The sequence below is a fragment of the Protopterus annectens genome, chromosome 7.part0 (assembly GCF_019279795.1).
Source record: "Protopterus annectens isolate FY-2018-M chromosome 7.part0, PAN1.0, whole genome shotgun sequence".
NCBI lineage: Eukaryota > Metazoa > Chordata > Ceratodontiformes > Protopteridae > Protopterus > Protopterus annectens.
The window spans coordinates 1869789402-1869809448 of NC_056739.1; positions in this window are offsets into that span (position 1 = coordinate 1869789402).

Sequence of the window (20047 nt, forward strand, 5' to 3'; positions counted from 1 at the left end):
ATATCTTGTACAGAAAGTTATATTGTGTGGAGGGATATTACTATCCACAAGATAATGTACTTATTGTTTCTGAATAAATGTAATAGTTTTTACAAGGGTAGTATTTCAGTGTGATGAAATCGAGTTTTGAAGCTCGTTTCGAATAACCTTTTTTGTGTAAGTGGAAAAGGATGGCTTTTTATGGATCTGGGGCATCACATATTATAATTGCACACATCTATATACCTTCTTAAAAAGAGATAACAAGACTCAAATAGTTTCCAACTATATGTACTTTTTTTTTCTCTTTGTATTATTTCCTAGTTACACTGTTGAGCCGGGGTTCCCATTAAAGATAGAAAGGAATTTCTTATGAACCCTTGTTTGTATTGTCGATGCTTATAAGAAAATAGGGAAGAAATGCATTATTCCGACTGTGATTAATTAAACAAACCCATACCGTAGCAAATCTAGTACATTGGTAATAACCAACTTTTAAATACACTTATAATCTATTTCTGCCTTACTGAACTGACTACAGGTTACAATTAGAGAAGTCCTCTTACAGTGTGGGGAAGTTAAGAAAGAAATAAGGCTATGTGGGTCATTTACTAATGGGGGCAGGGTGCTCATGGAACCTGACATAATGTTGGTTTATAAATGCAATGATTCAACTTAAATCAACGGGCAGATAAAAGATGTACAGGGGTTTTAAAGACTACTTATACCTAAAACAGTAATGCTTAAATCTGGCACAGGGTAACCACAGTGCAAGGGAGGTTCTCAACAACGCAACAAGACTCTCAGTTTTAACTAGCTCTGCCATCATCAGAGTCTGATCATTGGTAATACCTTCCGCCAAACAACATCAAACAACACCACAACTACATATCTGGTTTAGTTTTTCAACTATCTATGCCATAATGACAATCTCACTAGTCTCAGGCTCTTGTTTAAACTTAACAATGCCTTAGGTTTATACCTTTTCTACAGCCTTCCTGTTGTGTGTGATACTCAATAAGAAATGCTTATACTGGTAATAAGTCTGTTATGTATAGGATGTATAGATCTACATCTCTCATATATATTAAGCTTAAGAGCTTGACATACAAGCGCATGTTCTATGTACATAAGGTCATACTTTCATGACAAACTAGTAGGTGTAGCATTAACATACGGTAGCTGTATGTGCATTGTATTAGGGACCTAGTTTGATTACCCTTTGGTTGAGAATGTTTTTGTATATATGTATAGAATTGTTAGGGTTTTCTTTTGTTATTTGTTATACTTCTTATGGGGTTCAGGTGGGTAGGCACCGGGCATGTCAGAAGGAGTATTGTGCTACTTCCTCCTCTTCATCCAAACTGCTTACTGATACAGCTATGATACGGTTCTCCATATTCCTATCAGCCTATTACAAACACAAAGCAGGTTCTAGTAAACACACATTATGTTACCCAAATATTATTTTAAATCTCCAAATATATAATGTCTCCTCACACTTCGGTAGTTTTTAATCCGCATGAGTTGGGCCATTGACTCTTGGAACATTAAAGGCTTACAAAATACCGCTAAAAGAAAACTGTTTCTTCACCTGCTGTTTAAATCCCAGGCTAATATTAGCTTTCTCCAGGAAACACACTTATCTGAAAAAGAATGGGAACACACAAAAATAGAAAATGGATCAGGTCAATAATAAGTGCTGGTGACAGCTCAAACTCGAAGGGGGTGGCCATTATAATTAAGAAACAATTCCAGGAACCTATCAATGAATATAAATCTGATACTAACGGCAGATGGTGCTATTTCACCTCTACACTCCCAGATTCCTCCAAACCAGTTTTGTTCATGAACATTTATGGTCCTTGTTCTCAACAACAAACCTTTATCCTAGAAATCTATAACATACTAAACGCATTTCCAAATTACTTATTTATAGTAGGGGGACTGGAATGTGGTAATTGATCCTAGCCTAGATCGCACCAGCAAATCCTCCTCCTACAACTTCCAAGCTTCTATAGCCTTAGAGGAACTTATCTCAGATTTTAATCTTGTAGACACTATCACTTTTAGTAACATATCGACCAAAGAAAATCTATATACCTTCTATTCCAACTGTCATAAATCTTGGTCACGACTAGACTTCATTCTGATTGGACCTCCTATCTAAATTTAAAATACTTTTAATATCGAACCCAGATCTCTCTCGACCATGCAAAAATCTCCTTAAAATCAGATTCAACACGCCTGTTTTACATTCGCTAACTGGACCCTTAACAATAACCTACTAAATAACAAAGATATTTTAAACAAAATTAATAATATGCTGTTGGCTCTCGACACTAATCTTACAAAATCCCTAATCCCCCCAGACATTCAATGGGGCCTGCGGCCTGCAAATGAGAGGTTTTCTGATTAGCAAAGCTTCCTATCTTAAAACTCAACACTAAAAAGAAAATACTCTATCCCTTAAACTATCATCTTTAGAAAAAAGTCAGAGATTATCTCCAGACCCAAAACTGAAGTATTGATCAACTCGAATTACTAGAACTGCACTCACAGAACTTTTCCCTACAGGAACAAAATGTATTGCAACATATTCTGAAAACCCCTCAAGAACTCTGGCAAGAATATTAAAAAATAATAACGGTGCTCCCAGAATATCCACTCTTCAGTATCAAGGGAAAATTTATAATTCAGACTCTGAAATAATACACTTATTTTTTGAATTATTTTCAGATATCTATAGTAGCAATAAACAAGATTTTTTAAAACCCCAGAGGGAGTCCTTTTTAAACTCCATTAACTTCCCCTCTCTTGAACCAACTCAAATCTCAGTCCTCTCCACGCCAATTACCATCCAAGAAATACATGACATTATAAACAATCTTAAAAGAGGCAAATCTCCGGGCCCTGATGGCTTCACTACTAACTTTTACAAAGCCTTTTGCCCAAAAATATCCTCTATCCTATGGAAGGTCTTTAATTGTATCATTAAGGAGGGTATTACTGACTTACATTGGAACAACTCAAAAACCATCTTACTATTAAAAAACAAACAAGACAGAGCAGACCCACACAACTACAGACCAATTTCGTTAATAAATGTTGACATTAAGATTCTTGCTGCTATCTTAGCTAATAGATTACAAAAGATACTCCCATCTTTATTATCCCTGACCAAGCTGGCTTTATGAGTAATAGACACACATGGGATAATACCTAACCTTGGATTCCCTTATTCAATTGACCAAAAAGACAAAAATCCAATTTACGCTAACCTTAGATGCCTCTAAAGCTTTCGACAGAGTCAACTGGGACTTTTGTTTGATACCTTGTCCCATTTCAATATACCTAAATTCTTCGATATAATCAGAACACTTTATACAAAGTCCCACACATACCTCTATATAAACAAACAGAGATCCAAGCCAATATTGATTACTAATGGAACTAGACAAGGCTGCCCACTCTCACCCTTTCTCTTTAACATTTTTATCTTCTTATATAGAATACACACCACAACATCCCTAAAATTCTAAACACACATGTTGCACTATCAGCTTTTGCAGATGACTTAAATTTATACTTCCAATTTCCCAACTCAGACCTACCCAAAATCTTTTAAGTACTTTTCCTCCGCATCTGAATACGTAATTAACAATAAAAAATCACATATTTTCCCAATCAATCCTAACTCCCACAAATCTTTTTATTTCCCCGAGTCCTCTTTACAAATAACATATAATCTTAAATATCTTGGTATCCATTTTGAACATAATCAAGCTTCCATGCTCCAAAACAATCTACTAAAAACATGGTCCATAATCCAGCAAGATCTACAAAGATGGAAACTTATGAATTTAGCTTTCTTGTCCAAAGTAGCAATAGTGAAAATGAATGTCTTACCCAGACTCTTATATCAATTCAACGGATATAGAAGTATTCAATAACTTCTTTTCCAAAATTGAAAAGATCTAGCTAGGTTCATCTGGTTCACTCTAAATTAACTTTTCCTAAGGAGAACCTTCCAAACTTTCAACTGTACTACAAGATCATCTGCTCAAACAGAGTCTGGTCTATCTCAAACTTTAGCAGCAAAAATCAAACCCACTCTCCAGCATGGTTGAAAATATGGCATCATCATATTATCTCTAACAAAATTAATCCTCAGGCTATTCCATTCCTTTCCACTCTCTATAAACAATTCTAATTTAGCACATTCTCTGAAACATAAAATTAGGCTTTTCCAAAAACTCATTAAAGACATCAACATGGAAAATACCCTACCCATGCTCCAACCACTCCATCAAAATCCAAACATCAAAATCAACAATATGACGTTGGACCTTACTAAATTCCATTAAAGACCTCAATGTTTGGGACATCCTCAAACATAGTTCAAAATCTATCCCTGAGCTACGATTAATCCTTGGAACCAATAACAAATACACAGTGATTAAATCAACAAAGTAATTGAAATCATATCTGCAATATCAAGCACTAAAAAAACAATCTCATCCTCTTACAAACTAATGAATAAGGTGCTATACAACTCAAACTGTCTCTTTTCCAACTATTGGAACACAGTTGGGTCTCCTATCTCAGAGGACCAAAAACTCTCAGCTATAAAATCTACTTTAGATCTCTCCCTTTTTAAAAACTCTTATACACCCAACTGATGCTAAACAACAATTCCTGTAATACTCAATAAATTTAACTAACTCATCCCCCCATACGAGAGCGGATCTACTACACATTATGTGGTCTTGCACCCACTCCTACAAACTCTGGTGTGCTCTAAAAGTTCGCTTACAAAAAAACCTTGTCATGGGAAACAGCCATTCTCCATATTCATACCTCCGTAATACCTAAAGTACAACTTCACATTTTAATTATTCTCTGTAAACTTAGTTGGAAGGGTTTCAGTGAGATGGCTTTCAAACACATCTCAGCTCATAAATTCATTATAAAGGGCCCCAAAAAGATAGCTTATTTTGGCAAATTATGGAAGAAACTTATAGATGTGATTCATACTGAATGACTCCCCATTCACATCTTGGCTATCCTTATTCCTGTTAAGTTACCGGAGAACCACAGCCAACCCAATTTTCTACTATACCTCTGCATTACCACTATGGAGGAACGTAGCACTCTTGGTTGTAAATATTGTATATATTTGCTTTTTGGTTTTGGGTAAATGGATTACAATGCTCTCATTGTGCTGTACCTATCATTCTCATATGTATCATTGCTATACTATGTGGCTACTCACTGTTTTCTGTAATAATCCAACGTTGCATTCTAATGTGTATAACTGTAATGTATTTCCTCATCCAGCTTGCATTGTACCATACTTTGAAAAATAAAAGAATTATTTGAAAAAAAAAAAGAAAAATATGTCCCCGCCTTGTGGGAAAATATATGCATATCTATATCTATATCTATATCTATCTCTCTCTCTCTCTCTCTTATATATATATATATATATATATATATATGTATATATAGATTCACTTTATAATCTCGAAATATTGAAATATCGAATTTCAGTATTTCAAGAGTATAAAGCCGAAACACCAAAAAAAAACAAAACCCAAAACCGTGACTGTTAAAGCACACACACAAACACAACTACACCTACCTCTGCACAACAATACAAACACACACACACACACACACACACACACACACACACACACACACACACACACACACACACACACCACACACGCACTTAATATAAGCAGGGGGGCAAGCCCCACCGCACCCTCCACACACCCCTACTTATATATATACTAACTCCAAGGTCGCATTAAATACCAAAACACACAAAACCCACCAACATACATCCCACACTCACCTTGCACAAACACACATCACACAGATACAAACACCACCACTCTTAACACTGAACCGTTCCCTTAGTATAAAGTGGAGGATAATGCTGATCGTGTTATTTGGCCATTTGAATATATGAATAATGAGTACTACAGTATACAGGGCAATGTCTAAAATTTTCAAACCCTCTGCTCATGGGTAAGGTGATGATTTTTCTTAGCAAGTTATATGACGTCGATTGCATTAACTATTTAAAAGTGAAGAATTGCTTGTGTGACTGTTTCAGGCTAAATCCTGATATGGATAGAAACATGGAATAGAACAATGGATTAAAAAAAAAGGCTGTTAGTGATTTCATTGAAAATCTAAGCTGTATAGGTGAATGAGGGAATTAATAGTTATAAAATGTTGGTGGACCTCATAGTAAGGGAGCAAGTACTCAGTACTTTGCCTGAAGTAATAACATTTTGAATGATGAAGCAGAAGTATAATGCTGCTGTGGAAATTAAGAGAAAAAGTGGCCTGCAAAAAGTCTGCAGGGCACAGCTGAACAGGAGAGCTTCATCTAGCAGTACGAATGGTAAAATAATCCAGGTGGTACAGCTAAAGTCATCATTGCAGATTCTAAAAGCAAACAATAAAAACACTGCCTCCAGTGCATGCAAATGTTTTTGGGTTAAATGTTTCTAAGGTAACCATGTGAAACATACATGGCTCAAATATTCACAGCAAAAAGGTGGTGAACAAATCACATGTAAGGGAGCTACAAGTAGTAGCAACACAGTACTGGTGATTTGCCTTGCTGGAGCAGTAATTTTGAACTTCCACAAGTTATGTTTATTGCAGTATCCCATCTAGCAATGCATTGCTTTATCCATGAGGGAAAGATTATTCAGAACCTTGAAGATGTTAAACAGAAACGATAATTGCCTGTCTAATACAATCTACTTTGATCTATGAAAAGGGCATTATTTCAGCTTCCAGTATCTTTGTTCACTTGAACTGGAAAGAAAAGGAGAAAAACAAGTGGGTGGCAGTGCTTAATGATTCTGTCAATACAATACATTGTGTATATGGAATTACACACAGCCAGGTGTGGAGACTACCACATGAAAAAAGGAAGAAAGGAGAGACCCATCCAGTGCCTACAACTACAACAATGGCTAGTGATATGGCACTTTCAGTGGAAAAGCTAATTTTTAGCTTGAATCAGAGTTACGGCTATTAAAAGTGTGTAATATTCCATTAAAAGGGGTTACTTTTGGGAAGAGTAAGGTGGTAAATGGAAGCCTATATTTGAAAAACAACTATCAAAAGATATTATCCTAATTTGAAAAATAAACTGGCTAGGATAACAAAAGGGTGTTAAAACAGCCCCAGCCCTTAGATTGCACCTAGGAGGACTTGAGGACAGTAACTAAAGATTACCACTGATTCTCAAAAGCATGTGGAGCATGTATACTTAAGAGTTTAGTACAAACAGTAAACTGCTTAAGGGGGAATTAGCGATTCTAGATATAACCTATGATATTGCTTTTTTCAGTCCATATAGGCATAAAGTATACAAAAAAGGTTTAAGAAAAAATTCTGTTGCTCAGACATTGCAAAATACATAACATGATGCTGTAAAATGATTGAGAAGTTCTAGAGGACTGGAAAAGCAACTGACAAAGCCATTGTTGTAAGTAAGGAAATGATTCTTTTGAGCTGAGATACAGCATCCAAATTGCCTAGACATAGTAAGGACTTATTAAGTTTAATTCTGTTGGCTGCCAAAAGAAGCAATTAGAAGAAAATGGAAATCAAAGTCTACACCAAGTGTATTTCAGAAACTGAATATTTTTATGGAATAGGGATCTTTAGAAAAGAGAAGGAGCAAATTACATAGAAGTAAATGGAAACTGTGGGAACGATACATGCAAAATAATGTTCTGGAAGAGGAGTGAGGTTAAAAGACAGGCAGGAATTCAAAGATTTTTAATGCTGGACTGATTATAGCAGCAAAGACAATATATGTGATGTATATTGTATTTGAATGCAAATATGTTAAAATGGTTTGTTTCTTTTATGTTAAAGTATGTTTGCCTCTGCCTTAAGTGATAATTTAATAAAGGTGTTTAAAAAAGTTAACAGTCCACACAAGTACATTGTGTGGTCTTTTAGTACTGCAAATGAAACAATGCAAGAGGTATACATTGGTGGTAATGTGATTAGGTACCTTGAAGCTGTGAGACTGTTCTCTATTGAGACAGAAAATATGGCAATTGCACTGTCAGAAATTTTCATTGGATGTTTTCAACAGAAAATAATGACAGCTACAACTGCTGACTTCATATCAAACCTAATGACTGTTTGGGAGTACTGTGAATAAAGCAGTTAAAGACTACACCCTACCTTCTACAAACAAATGGTCTGGTGGAAAGCTTTAATTCCGATCTCAGGACCATGCCAAAAGCACTTGCTGACCAGTTTAATTGATGGTGGGATATATATGTGTCCTACTTCTTCTTTGTGTATACTGAGGCACCTCAAGATTTTCCATCATCAGTCTAAAAATACAGAGCTGGGCAAAAGGTAATGTTCCTACTCAACAGAATAAGTACAAGCATAATGACAGGGTACTTTCCCCCTTGTAACATTTTATGCAATGTTAAATATGCCAGACAGGAGGCAAAAAGACAAACTCTGCAAAGTTAGCATAGCAATGCCCCTACAGTGATAAAGATACACTGGTGTTCAGCATCTGTGGGTTATAAGAGGAATCAGAGGAATTTCTTATGGTAGACATTTTCAGCAAGGCTCACTCTGACATTTCATTGGATGAAACCATACTTTTACAATAGCTACTGCCTACCCAGGTTCAAAAGAAACAATTAGTACTAGTTTGTGGCCAAGTCAGGATGTACCCAATTGATGGCTCAGCATGTGAACAAGGGGACCCCATGTCCAATCAAATGGGGTGCTTGAGAATTTCAAGCAAACCATGTGAGAGGATCTGCAGCAGATACAGGTTCTGGGAGTAAATGAGGAGTCCAATAGTGCTTGGTATCATCCATAGTGCTACTATCAAAAAAGGTCCCCGTATTCTAAGTAGAATATAGAAAATGCACTACAGAGCAATTACCTCAATGCCCAGGACTGATGAAGATGTAAAGCAGCTTGATGGGGCCAAGTATCTAACTACTACTGACTTGACTAAGGGCAATTGGCAAATACCCCCCGATGCCTGCAGCAACAGAAAGGTCAGCTGTTGTTGTCCCAGTCTAACTGTATGAGTTTAACAAAGTGCATGCTGGGATAAAAAATATCCTCCTGACTCTCCAAATGATTGAAAATTACATCCTTCCAGTTGTCGAAAAACAAAGAAGCAGGCTCAATGCATTTTATTAACTAAGCGCTTTTGTTTGGCTTAATATCAAACTTCTGCAGGTACAAACAAAAATTATTTTTCCACTTAAATAGTTAAAATCAACCATGTGACTCTTTTCCTGACTCAATTAGACATACTAGTCATATAATATCAAAGAACTTTTTTAAAAATATAATACAAACATTTCTTTAAAAGTTTATAATTTTTTTTATCTTTCTAAATTCCTCAATTTTAATATACATGCTAAAAAACAAATGTCATTTAATCCGGGTAAAATATAGGAATGGCACTGCAGTTGCCAAGATAATTCACTGGATTTCAACCTTAATGAAACTGGTCCTCCCCTCTCATCTTTATATACCTGGTCAATTACTCTAAACTTAAATGAGTGCCCCGGGTAACATAGTTTCATAGTTTCATAGTATAGACAGAATAAATCTAGAATACTGTGCTCTAGTAGTAGTGACAATAGACACAATGAAGGTCCCCTTATATAGTTTTTGCTGCCCTGTCTCTAGCAGTGGACAGTGTGGGTAATGGTAAACTTACGATCTCTCCCATCCACCATCATTCTCTTCTCAAAGAGGGGTGAGGGAGGGGCTGCCAGCCACATAACTGGGATCCTCCTCAAAGCAAGCATGGGAAGAAGTTATGAATCTATCCCTCTCTCATGTCCTATTCATTCATACTTGCCGAGGTTTAAGTCTTTTCCTCTCGTGGTCCTGGATTTTGGATTTTTGAGGGTGGAGCATGTCCATCAGATCCTGATTGGACATGGCCTTGTGGTATGCCTACTGAATAGAGCTGAGTTTTTAAGTCTGGCAGAAATAAGACATATGTTGAGACCCTTGATCCTTTTGGTGCATTGTACTCAATCAGGGTCTGATGAGGGAGGAATATAGGGATCTGGATGTGAAATGAGGTGTGCAAGGTAGAATGTTTTTCTAACCACTTAAGCTGTTTAGCTATCTATTGATGCCTGAGTGGGGTCAATCAGGTTTAAAAGGCAGGATCTGCTGTTTATGAGATAATTTGCACGAACCCCTCAGCCAGAATGTGTTAGCAATCTGTGGGTTCAGTGTATTTTTTGTTGTTTGTGAACCAACTCTGAGCATATCTGAGGGTTCCCACCCAGGTTTTCTAATATAGCTGAAGAAGGCTTGTTGATCAGAGATGTCTGGATACCATCTCAGTCTTAAGATGATTATTATTCAGATCTCTCACAGGTGGGGGTATAGGGTATCTGGTGGGGCATTTGTTTTTGTCCCTGTGTTGATCAGATCAGGTCTAGTATATTATCTCCCTAGTGGGAGGTGACTAGTTTTTCCAGTGTGCATTTGAATTTATGAATTCCAGAACCTTTGGCTAAGTCAGTATGATGGTATTTTGTGATACATACATTCATATCCTCCAATGTCTTCAGGAAGGCTGTGGGGTTTTTTGAGATTGGGAGGGGGTCTGTAACATGCTACCCAGTTGTATAGCAGTTTTTTGCCTATGGTTAGTTACACCTGTATGGTCTCTGATCATGTTATAGCCTGGTAGCGCTGGGGTGCTCTCAGGAGCCTTGAACCAGGTTTCATTTAACATGGTTTGCTAAAGCATTATCAAGCTTCTCTTTTTTTTATAGCATATAAATGTCTGTATAGTTTCTGTCCAGTTTACCTATATAAAATCACGGACATGATTGACATCTAGCTAAATAGACTATACTAGAATAATTACAATTAAACCTACTTTTTGACTCATATTTTTTATTCCTTCTAGAAAAATAACTACCTATATCAATATGTTTACAATAGGGGCATGCCTCACACCTGAATATTCCTTTTATTCTAGTAGTAACTGTTTTTTGAAAATCTAATAAATTCTTAAGATTCATACCCCTTCTAAAAACAAATTTGGGCTTAATACCATTATATTTACTAAAAACAATATCAGATATCAATAAAGGCCAATTTTTCAAAATGATATTTTTTACAGCCAGTGCATCTGAGCTAAATGTAGTAATAAATAATAAATTGCTGGAAAACAAATTCATACTTAGTTCTCTATCAACACTAATATCCTCAAAATTAGTGTCTTGAGTATCCGGGTCATGTAATATTGCCCTGTAGGTGCCTGCTAAACGTTTATTTACCACTTCTATTTTTAGATTTTCAACAAATTCATCTAGGTAACCTCTTCTTTTAAGCATAAATGTTAAAGTTTCACATTCAACTAAAAAGTCAGCATCTGAGGACACCATTCTGGCCACCCAGACAAATTGGCCTTTCACTACAGACTTTTTTTGTTGTACCGGATGTTCACTTGTAAAATGTAAAAAAGTATTTGAAAATGTAGGTTTCCTATAAATCTTTGTCTTATAACCATTAGATATTTCATTTTTAAATAGATCAACATCTAAATAGGAAATCCTTTCTGTCTCAAATCAGTAAGTGAATTTTAAAAAAGTATTGGTTTTATTTAAATATTCAATAAATAATTCAGCCTCTAAAATATCACCACTAAACAAAATAAAAATATAATCTAAAAAGTGTATAAAATTTAATCATGCCCAAAAAAGATATTATTATTGAAGATATATTTGCTTTCCCATTGTGGCATGACAAGATTTGCATAACTACCTCCACATGGGGAGCCCATGGCAACACCCTTTTTCTGCAAGTAAATTTTCTTATTAAAAAGAAAAAAAAATATTATTCAAAATACCTAATAATTCTTCTATCATAAAACACTCATTATTAGAGGCACCTCCATCTTTTAACTTAGAGCATACCCACTCAACACCAATATCATGTGGTATACATGTATATAAATCTTTAATGTCAATCGTTAAAAAATATATCACTCAAAATATGTTATTTGATTCATATTCATAAGAAAAGACCAAGAATCTTTACATATTTGTATTTCTTTTGCCACATATTTCTTCAATACACTATGTACATATTTAGTTATAGGATATGTTAAAGATTGTCTACTATTCACAATGGGTCTAAAAGGGGGGTTATTTACATCTTTGTGGATCTTTGGAATCCCAAAGATCACAGAGGTTTTAGGTGCTGGCATTGAGAAGTAGTTATTTAGGTATACATCAGTTCTACAGTCAATAAATAAATCATTAACATACTTTCTAATTCTGTTGTAAGCAACATTCATTTCATTTATAGAAACTATTGTGTAATTATTATCATCTGACAACATATCTTCCATGCGTCTTACATACTCCCATTTCCATAAACACTAAACCTCCACCCTTATCAGGTTTCATACTCCGCAACCCACTAAATTTATGACTATTCAAAAAAAATCGTATTCGTCGCATGAAATATTATTATATCTACTTATTTGTTTATATTCAAATGTCTTTCTTATGTCCAATTCACATACTTTTTCAAAAGTAGAAATAATAGGTGCTAAAGGTGGATTATAAGTGCTTGAAATATTGAACTCAGGTAATACTTCATTCTGGTTGTTAAAAATTAGTAAAAAAATTCACCTTTCTGGTAAACAACTTTAAATCAATGTCTTTGCAATATCCTCTCTTTCTAGAGGGCACAAATGTCAGCCCCTTAGCTAACAAATTGGCCAACTGTAATTCTACATTATAACTAGAATAGTTATAAATATTAAAGTCACCATCAATATTTTTAATGATTTTTACACCAGGGATCTCACCATTTAACAAAGGGTTCATTGTAATTGGTGTAATACCAGGTCTCATAGCTACTTACTGAAGTGCCGTCCATTCTGGTGGTTGTATTTCTTGTAACGCCCTCGGTGGTGTTGCCTGCAATAACAGAAACATCAGCTGTTGTTGTCCCAGTCTAACTGTATGAGTTTGACAAAGTGCAAGTTGGGATAAAAAATCCCCTCCTGACTCTCCAAATGATTGAGAATTACATCGTTCCAGTGACTAAGGATGATGCTCTTGCTTGTACAGACAGTATAACAATCTGTCCTAGTAGAAATACATTCAACTTGGTATGAATCTGTCAAGCAAAATAAAAGGGAAAGGTTAAATGATTAGGGCAAGCAAATGACAGGTGGAAGGAAGAAGAGAGTTTTATCATGGGCATTGAGTGGGTGTTGGGAAAATCCCTCTATAGCCTATCTCAATGAAAGCTAGTCAAGCATGGCCTATATCTGTTACCATAACAAAGTAAGGGCATTTTAGGTATATCAAGGCAGTAAAGCGAAATAACTACTTGTGTTACAGATCTTATCAAAAATGTGAAGAAGAAGAAGAAGTTTGCTTGGACTCTGTACTAGCCATTCTTGATTAGAACTAACAACTTACTGTATAGGTATATGCATCAACCCATGGTTTGAGGGCTGTACTTGACAAGGTCTTTTCAAAGTGAAAAGTACTTCAAGGTCATAAACTTCAGTCAAGGGAGATTTCTTATAGAGCTATGGAATAGAAAAGCGTGAGGATAATTTACTCTATCCAGAAATTTCATCCCTACCTATATGGGAGAAAATTCACAAGGGCTACTAATCACAGTCTCTTAAAGTGGTTAAACTGGGACAGTGGTCATAGTAGTAAGCCAGATGGAGTTTAAGATTAGAATCTTATGAAAGCACATCACAAAACAGCAATTCTGCAAGTAATTATTATTTTTTATTATTTAACATTTATTTACTGAGGAAGTTCTACTGGCCAAATGTGCCCATTTTCAGTGGAGGCCAGGGGAGAAAAGTTCCACATAACAACATAACAATCAGTATTTTAAACAATAGTGAAACAATCAGAGCAATAAATCACATAGTAACACATATTATCAGAGTTCAAGTTAGTAATAAAGCTAACAGAATCACAGTAATGCATTTTGGCAGTTACACTTAGTAACAAGAAATCATTCAGTGGAGTAGTGTCTCAAAGATATAACAACTTAATATACAATGGAACAGTGTCTCAGATATATGTTTGTTACTGTAAATTGTTATGCTTAATGTTGCTATACTTATAATCACATAGGATTAGTAACCAAATAGAGATATGTTGAAAATGGAGAGTAGGGAGAGAGAGGGTGGGGATGGGAGTAAGTAAGGTATTCAGTAAGCATAGTGATATAGAGAAAGTGGAGAATAGGAAGAGAGAGAGTGAGGAGGGGAGAAATGTGTTCAGTCTGCTGAGGAGCAGAAGCATACCCAGTTGTCATTTAGTTGGGGCTTTAGCAGTATTTTGAAGTGCATTAGGTTTGCTGTGTTTAGTATGTTCGTGGGGGGGTGGAGCTCCATGATTTAGTTATGTAGTTAAAATATAGTGAGTCTCCAAAGCTGTTGTTGGATTTTGTAATTTCGAGTAGTAATTTATTTTGTGGATCGTAGAGTCCTGCTATTGAGGTGAGTTTGTACTAGGTCCTGTAGGGATGGACATTTGTCGGGTATGTAAACTATAGAATGGGCTATGGTAAGATGGTTTTGGGTTAGTAGGTTGGGCAACTCTAGCCATTTGAGTTGTTTCAGAGCAAGACAATGATGGGTTCTATGGGGCAGGTTAGCAGGAAATCTGGCTATCTTATGGTAGCATGATTTAAGCTTGCTTAAGTCTGATTTTTTGAAGTTAGTAAATATAGGAGCAGCGTAGAGTAAATTGGATAGTAGGTGGGTCCTGGCAATAGCTTGTCTAGAAGTTTGTTAAGAAAGGTTTTATTCTGTAAAAGGAACCTAATATAATGTGCCTTTTTGATGGCATGAGAAATATGTTTGTCAAATTTTAACTTATCATCTAGAATGATACTTAGTAGTGTGGTTTCTGAGGTGGGTTTGATTAGAGTGTTATTGGATGACGTGATTGTGAAGTCATGGTGGGGAAGTTTGTTTTGTGACATTGGTTAGGGAACAGCGTTTCTTTGGCTTTGTTGAGATTAAGGATGAGCTGTTATTTTTCTAAGAAAGACTCGATGGCAGTAAAATATTTTTGAGTATTGTCTTGTAGTTGTTTTAGGGCAGGTGCTGGGCAGATGACACTGAAGTCATCCGCATATTGTATGATGGAAGCAGAGTTAGTAGCTTTGTGTAGGTTATTGGTCAGAACTGTGAAGAGCAGAGGCCCAAGAATTGAGCCATGTGGAATGTAATGGGAAGTAGGTATGAGATGTCTCCTTGCCATTTGACTGATTGATAGCAGTCAGATAGGTAATTTTGGAACCAAATGAGAGTGTTTTTATATATGTCAAGTGATTCAAGCTCATATAGGAGTTGTTCATGGGATATTGTGTCAAATTCCTTTGACATATCGAGAAATATTGAGGCACACATCTTCCCACTGTTTTTTTAGTTGGCTGACAGGATTGATAAATTTGAGGAGTGCTGTGGTGGTATTATGGCTTGGTCAAAATCTGTGTTATGTGTGGAAAATGAGATTATCAGACAGGTGTTGCATCACTTGATAGTGAACGCACTTTTCTAAGATTTTAGAAAGATGGAATAGTATAGATATTGGTCTATAGTTAGATAGTTCTAGTGAGGAGCCTCCTTTGTGGAGTGGGATTACGTAGGATGTTTTCCAGATTTTAGGTACATATTGTTCTATTGATCAGTATGCAAAATAGGTAGCAGATGACATTGGCTGCTAATTTGAGGTAGTTGTTCAGCAGCTTGTTGTCAGCAGGGGTTGTGGGTTTCAGTTGTCTTAGCAATTTCTTTATTATGCTTGTTTGGATGAGTTTAGGTACATTAATTGATAGTGAGGGTGATTTGTTGCAGGCTATTTTTGTTTTTTATGAGTGAGATGAGGGAGTTTATGAAAAATACGTTAAAGTGAGATGCTATGCTTTCTTCTGTGTTTTTGATATTTGGGGTTGGGGTAGGGGTGTGACAGGAATGGACAAGCTGATTAATGGAAGCCCATCATTTTTGTGGGTTGTTTCGATGCTTGGACTCAGTGTTTGTATAGTACAGTTTTTTTTATTTACTCTGATTTGCTTTTTGTAGACATTTCTTAGGTGGCAGTAGTTGCCTAGGGAAGGTTTTATTTGTTGGTTATATATTGATACCAGAGTTTGTCTCTTTGTTTTAGCAACTATTTAGTTTCTTTAGATCACCATGGGCAGTTGCTGGTTTTGTTCTTATGTGTCTTATGGGGGCAAGTGTGTTTAGAACATCAAGAAATATGTTACTGAAAAAATTGGCTGCTGTATCCAGTGGAAGGTATTTTAATGGGGATCAGTTACAGCTTAGTAGTATTTGTTTAAAGGTGTCTGTGGAGAAATGTTTTTGTCTTATGTATTTGTTTATATGATTGTAGTTTTGTGGTTGAACTATGATGTCTTAATAAGAAGGTTAGTAGGTGGTCACTTAGGCTGTCAGGTAATGCACATGAAGATGGCCTGACAAGTCAGGATCTGGATAGCACAATGTACCTTCAAGCTGGACTATGTTTCTATGAGATTTTTCAAAAAGTCTTGTTTAAGTATTAGTCCGCGCAAGACGCTCTAGCTGAGAATCGAACCAAACAGTGTCTTACTGTTAGTGGTGATGTGAAAAACCTGCACTGAACTTAAGTCAGATTTGATTATTTTTCAGTAGAGAAGTGTAGAAACGTTGTATAAAACATGCAACTGCTTTGCAGTGAGAGTTTAAAAATGTTTTTAACAGAAAGCTATACTTACCCACCCACACATGCAGATTACGTCCTCTGTAAAAAGTAATATTGACTTAAACTGGCAGGAATTTTGTAAAGGACTATGTAATCTTGATGAGACATAAATACTTATATTCAAACTTCTTGTTCAATAGGAAATGGGAGAATATAAACTGCCAGGAAGTTTCCCATAAGAAAATGAGACAAATATCTGCAATTGCTAATTTGTTCTAGGACGCATAACTGAGATTTCAGTAAGTAGTGTAATTCTTTATGGACACTGCAGTTCTTTGCATAATTTGAATAGAAAAGAATAATTTTCCTCCTGTAGTATCTGTTGATTGATACTTAAAAGAAGCATTTCCTGGGCTCTTAATAGCTGTTAGAATTTTTCACGAAGAAACTAAACACATCTTGCTGTAACACTACCAGAAATTTATTGAAAAGGATAAGCTATTTCGTCCCCCACAATAACATGGACTTCTTTAGAACTAACAAACTGATAATAACAGCACAACATGTAAAAGCCATATTATGTAGAAGTCTGACTTCCTAACACCAATAGGAGTTTGACAGCATTTTTCTGTTAAATTCTTAAAGTGAAAACAAAGATATGCAGGTAACAAGTCGTATATGGGTACATCTATATATGGAGCAACAACCAGTCTTTCTTAAAAATTCACAGAGGATAAAAACATATTTTTAAAAAAGTACAGAAATACAAACCATATCAAATTTTACAGTAGTAAATCAATTATAAATTTTAATGTTTAAGCTTCAAAATGCAGGAAACTGAAAGATTATCATTCGGAGGAGGATCATTTCCTTCATCAGTTAAATGTTGCCACTTACATTCCTCCACTTCCAATTTTCCTTTCCATGATCCCCCCTTGAACTCGTTTTGATCATATCTAGGATGTAAAATTTTAAAGAATAGTCAAGGGTGGCATAAAACATGCTTAAAAATAGCATTATTAATCACATTTCTTCTTCTTATAAATATGTTTATAAATCCTCTCTTTCAACACTGTCTCTGTTTTCCCTACATAAAACACAGTACAGTCTTGGCACAAATTGAAATTCCCACCTTGAAATTATGCCTACAATTACCCAGACTGAAAATAAACTGGAGGGAGCTAAATTACCGAGTGTACTGCTGGGAAGTGATAATAGCTTTAGCTCCTTGATCATACCAAGGCAACAGAAGCCACCATCAGTGATCTAAATGTTTTCTAACAACTTTGAGAGGACCATGGCTCTATTTAATCATCCTCTTTCCTTGAATGGATAGTGAAATAATAACATTAAATCAAGTCCTTTAAGTGACTAATTCAACAAGAACTTTTTGTTTCTTTTAGAGTTGTATGAGGATAAGAATACTATGTTTGACCAACAACTTTCTCTATTTGAGGAAAAATAACTGCTGAAGCATTGTAAAATTTCCAAATTTTTGTAATGACTTTTCTAGCACCTACCAAAAGACTGCAAACTATTTTTGTTGTTTGTTTTTTACAGATAAAGGAAGCAGAACATTCATTAGTATTATTGATTTAGTTAAAGAAAAATTATCAGACCATAATCCCTTAAAAACATACTTCTTTCTTCCCAATGTACATTTATTTTTTACAATCCATAAACGTGTGTCCAATCAGCTTTTACATCTTTACTACAGCGCTACCAAACTGAAAAAGTAATTTTACTAAACTTAGAGATTTTCTAGGCAGTAAAAAACATGATATGTATATATTTCCACATAAAAAAATCTGGTATAAACTTGAAGAAGTTTGACTAAATTATTTAAGTAATAAAGTTTTATTCTTACTATCTATTGATTCACTCAATCAACAACTATCTAAATAAGTTCCAAAATTTTGCATCAAGGTTATTATTATTATTTATAATTGACTTATATAACTTGAACAAGCTTCCTTTTAGTCAATTTACCTTTGACAATAGCATTCATAAACTGATAAAATGGGTGAATAGTGTTGTGTTCCTTTTCACTCATATTATCTAAACAGCCATTTAATTTCTTACTGATGGATAATATCAACTGGTTAACATATTCAACCAACTTATAATCTTTCATAAAATATTCTGTCAATGTAATTTTTCCTTTTTCAAAGCAATCAGATGACAATACTAATTCATTCCTTTTTAGTCAATTCGTTTTAACATTGTTCTGAATTTCCTTAAATCTAGAGGATTTTGCAATGGGAAAGCTCAAAATCTTCCATTTTGATATTAATGGAGTTTTAAAAATATATTTCTTAAATGTTTTAAGAATTGAATTTGTATATGTAGCCTAAAGATTGAAATGAATATCCCTCTAAAGTAAATTTTATTAATCAGATGAAAAGATTGTTACATATTTCTAATTGGTAATATTTGATAAACTTATAAGAATTTAGTAAAGTCTGCACCTGAATGTTTTTTTTCCATCGACTAGTGTAAGTTGAGTCTATCCAGGGTATAACAGATTTAAAGTTTGCAGCAATTGAATAAGATTCTACATCTGGGAAGCTAATACCACCATACTCCAATAATATTTTATGATTTCAATAAGCAAGTCTCTGCATTTTTGGATACCATAAGAATGAAGTAAACATTTATTTCCCATTTTCTTTAAAGAGCACCCAACTAACTATATATACTAACTCCAGGATTGCACTACAGTGGGAAAAAGGGCATATAACTTTTACTTGCCTTACAGCACTCTACACACTGCATCTACTGCTGGGAATGCACAAAACATCCACCATATTACTTTAGATACTTCCCATAAAAATGTAAAGAGACATACCCACATATAGAACCACTACAACATTACTTTCTACATGACTATCGGTATTCTGACAGTCAACACTTTAAGTTACAGTAATTCTGTTTATCACAAGCAAGTCACAGATGAAGGGAAGCCCACATTATGTCTATGGCTAAAAATCCAGTGAAATGAGATTCAGTCAAATGAGTTTTCAGTATTTTGGAAATTAGGTATTTTGGTCTTAGTCAAATGAAATTCTGTCAAATGAGTTTTCTGTCATGTGAAGTAGACCTATGTATGTATATATGTATATATATATATATATATATATATATATATATATATATATATATATATATATATTAATAATTTTAACAAATACTCACCTATCCTCAAAAGTGAAAATAAAATAAAAATCCATTTTTAATAAGAAGTAACACTTCAATTACTTTCTTTGAAAATTAACATTAATAATCTTACTCACATCTTGGTGGATTTG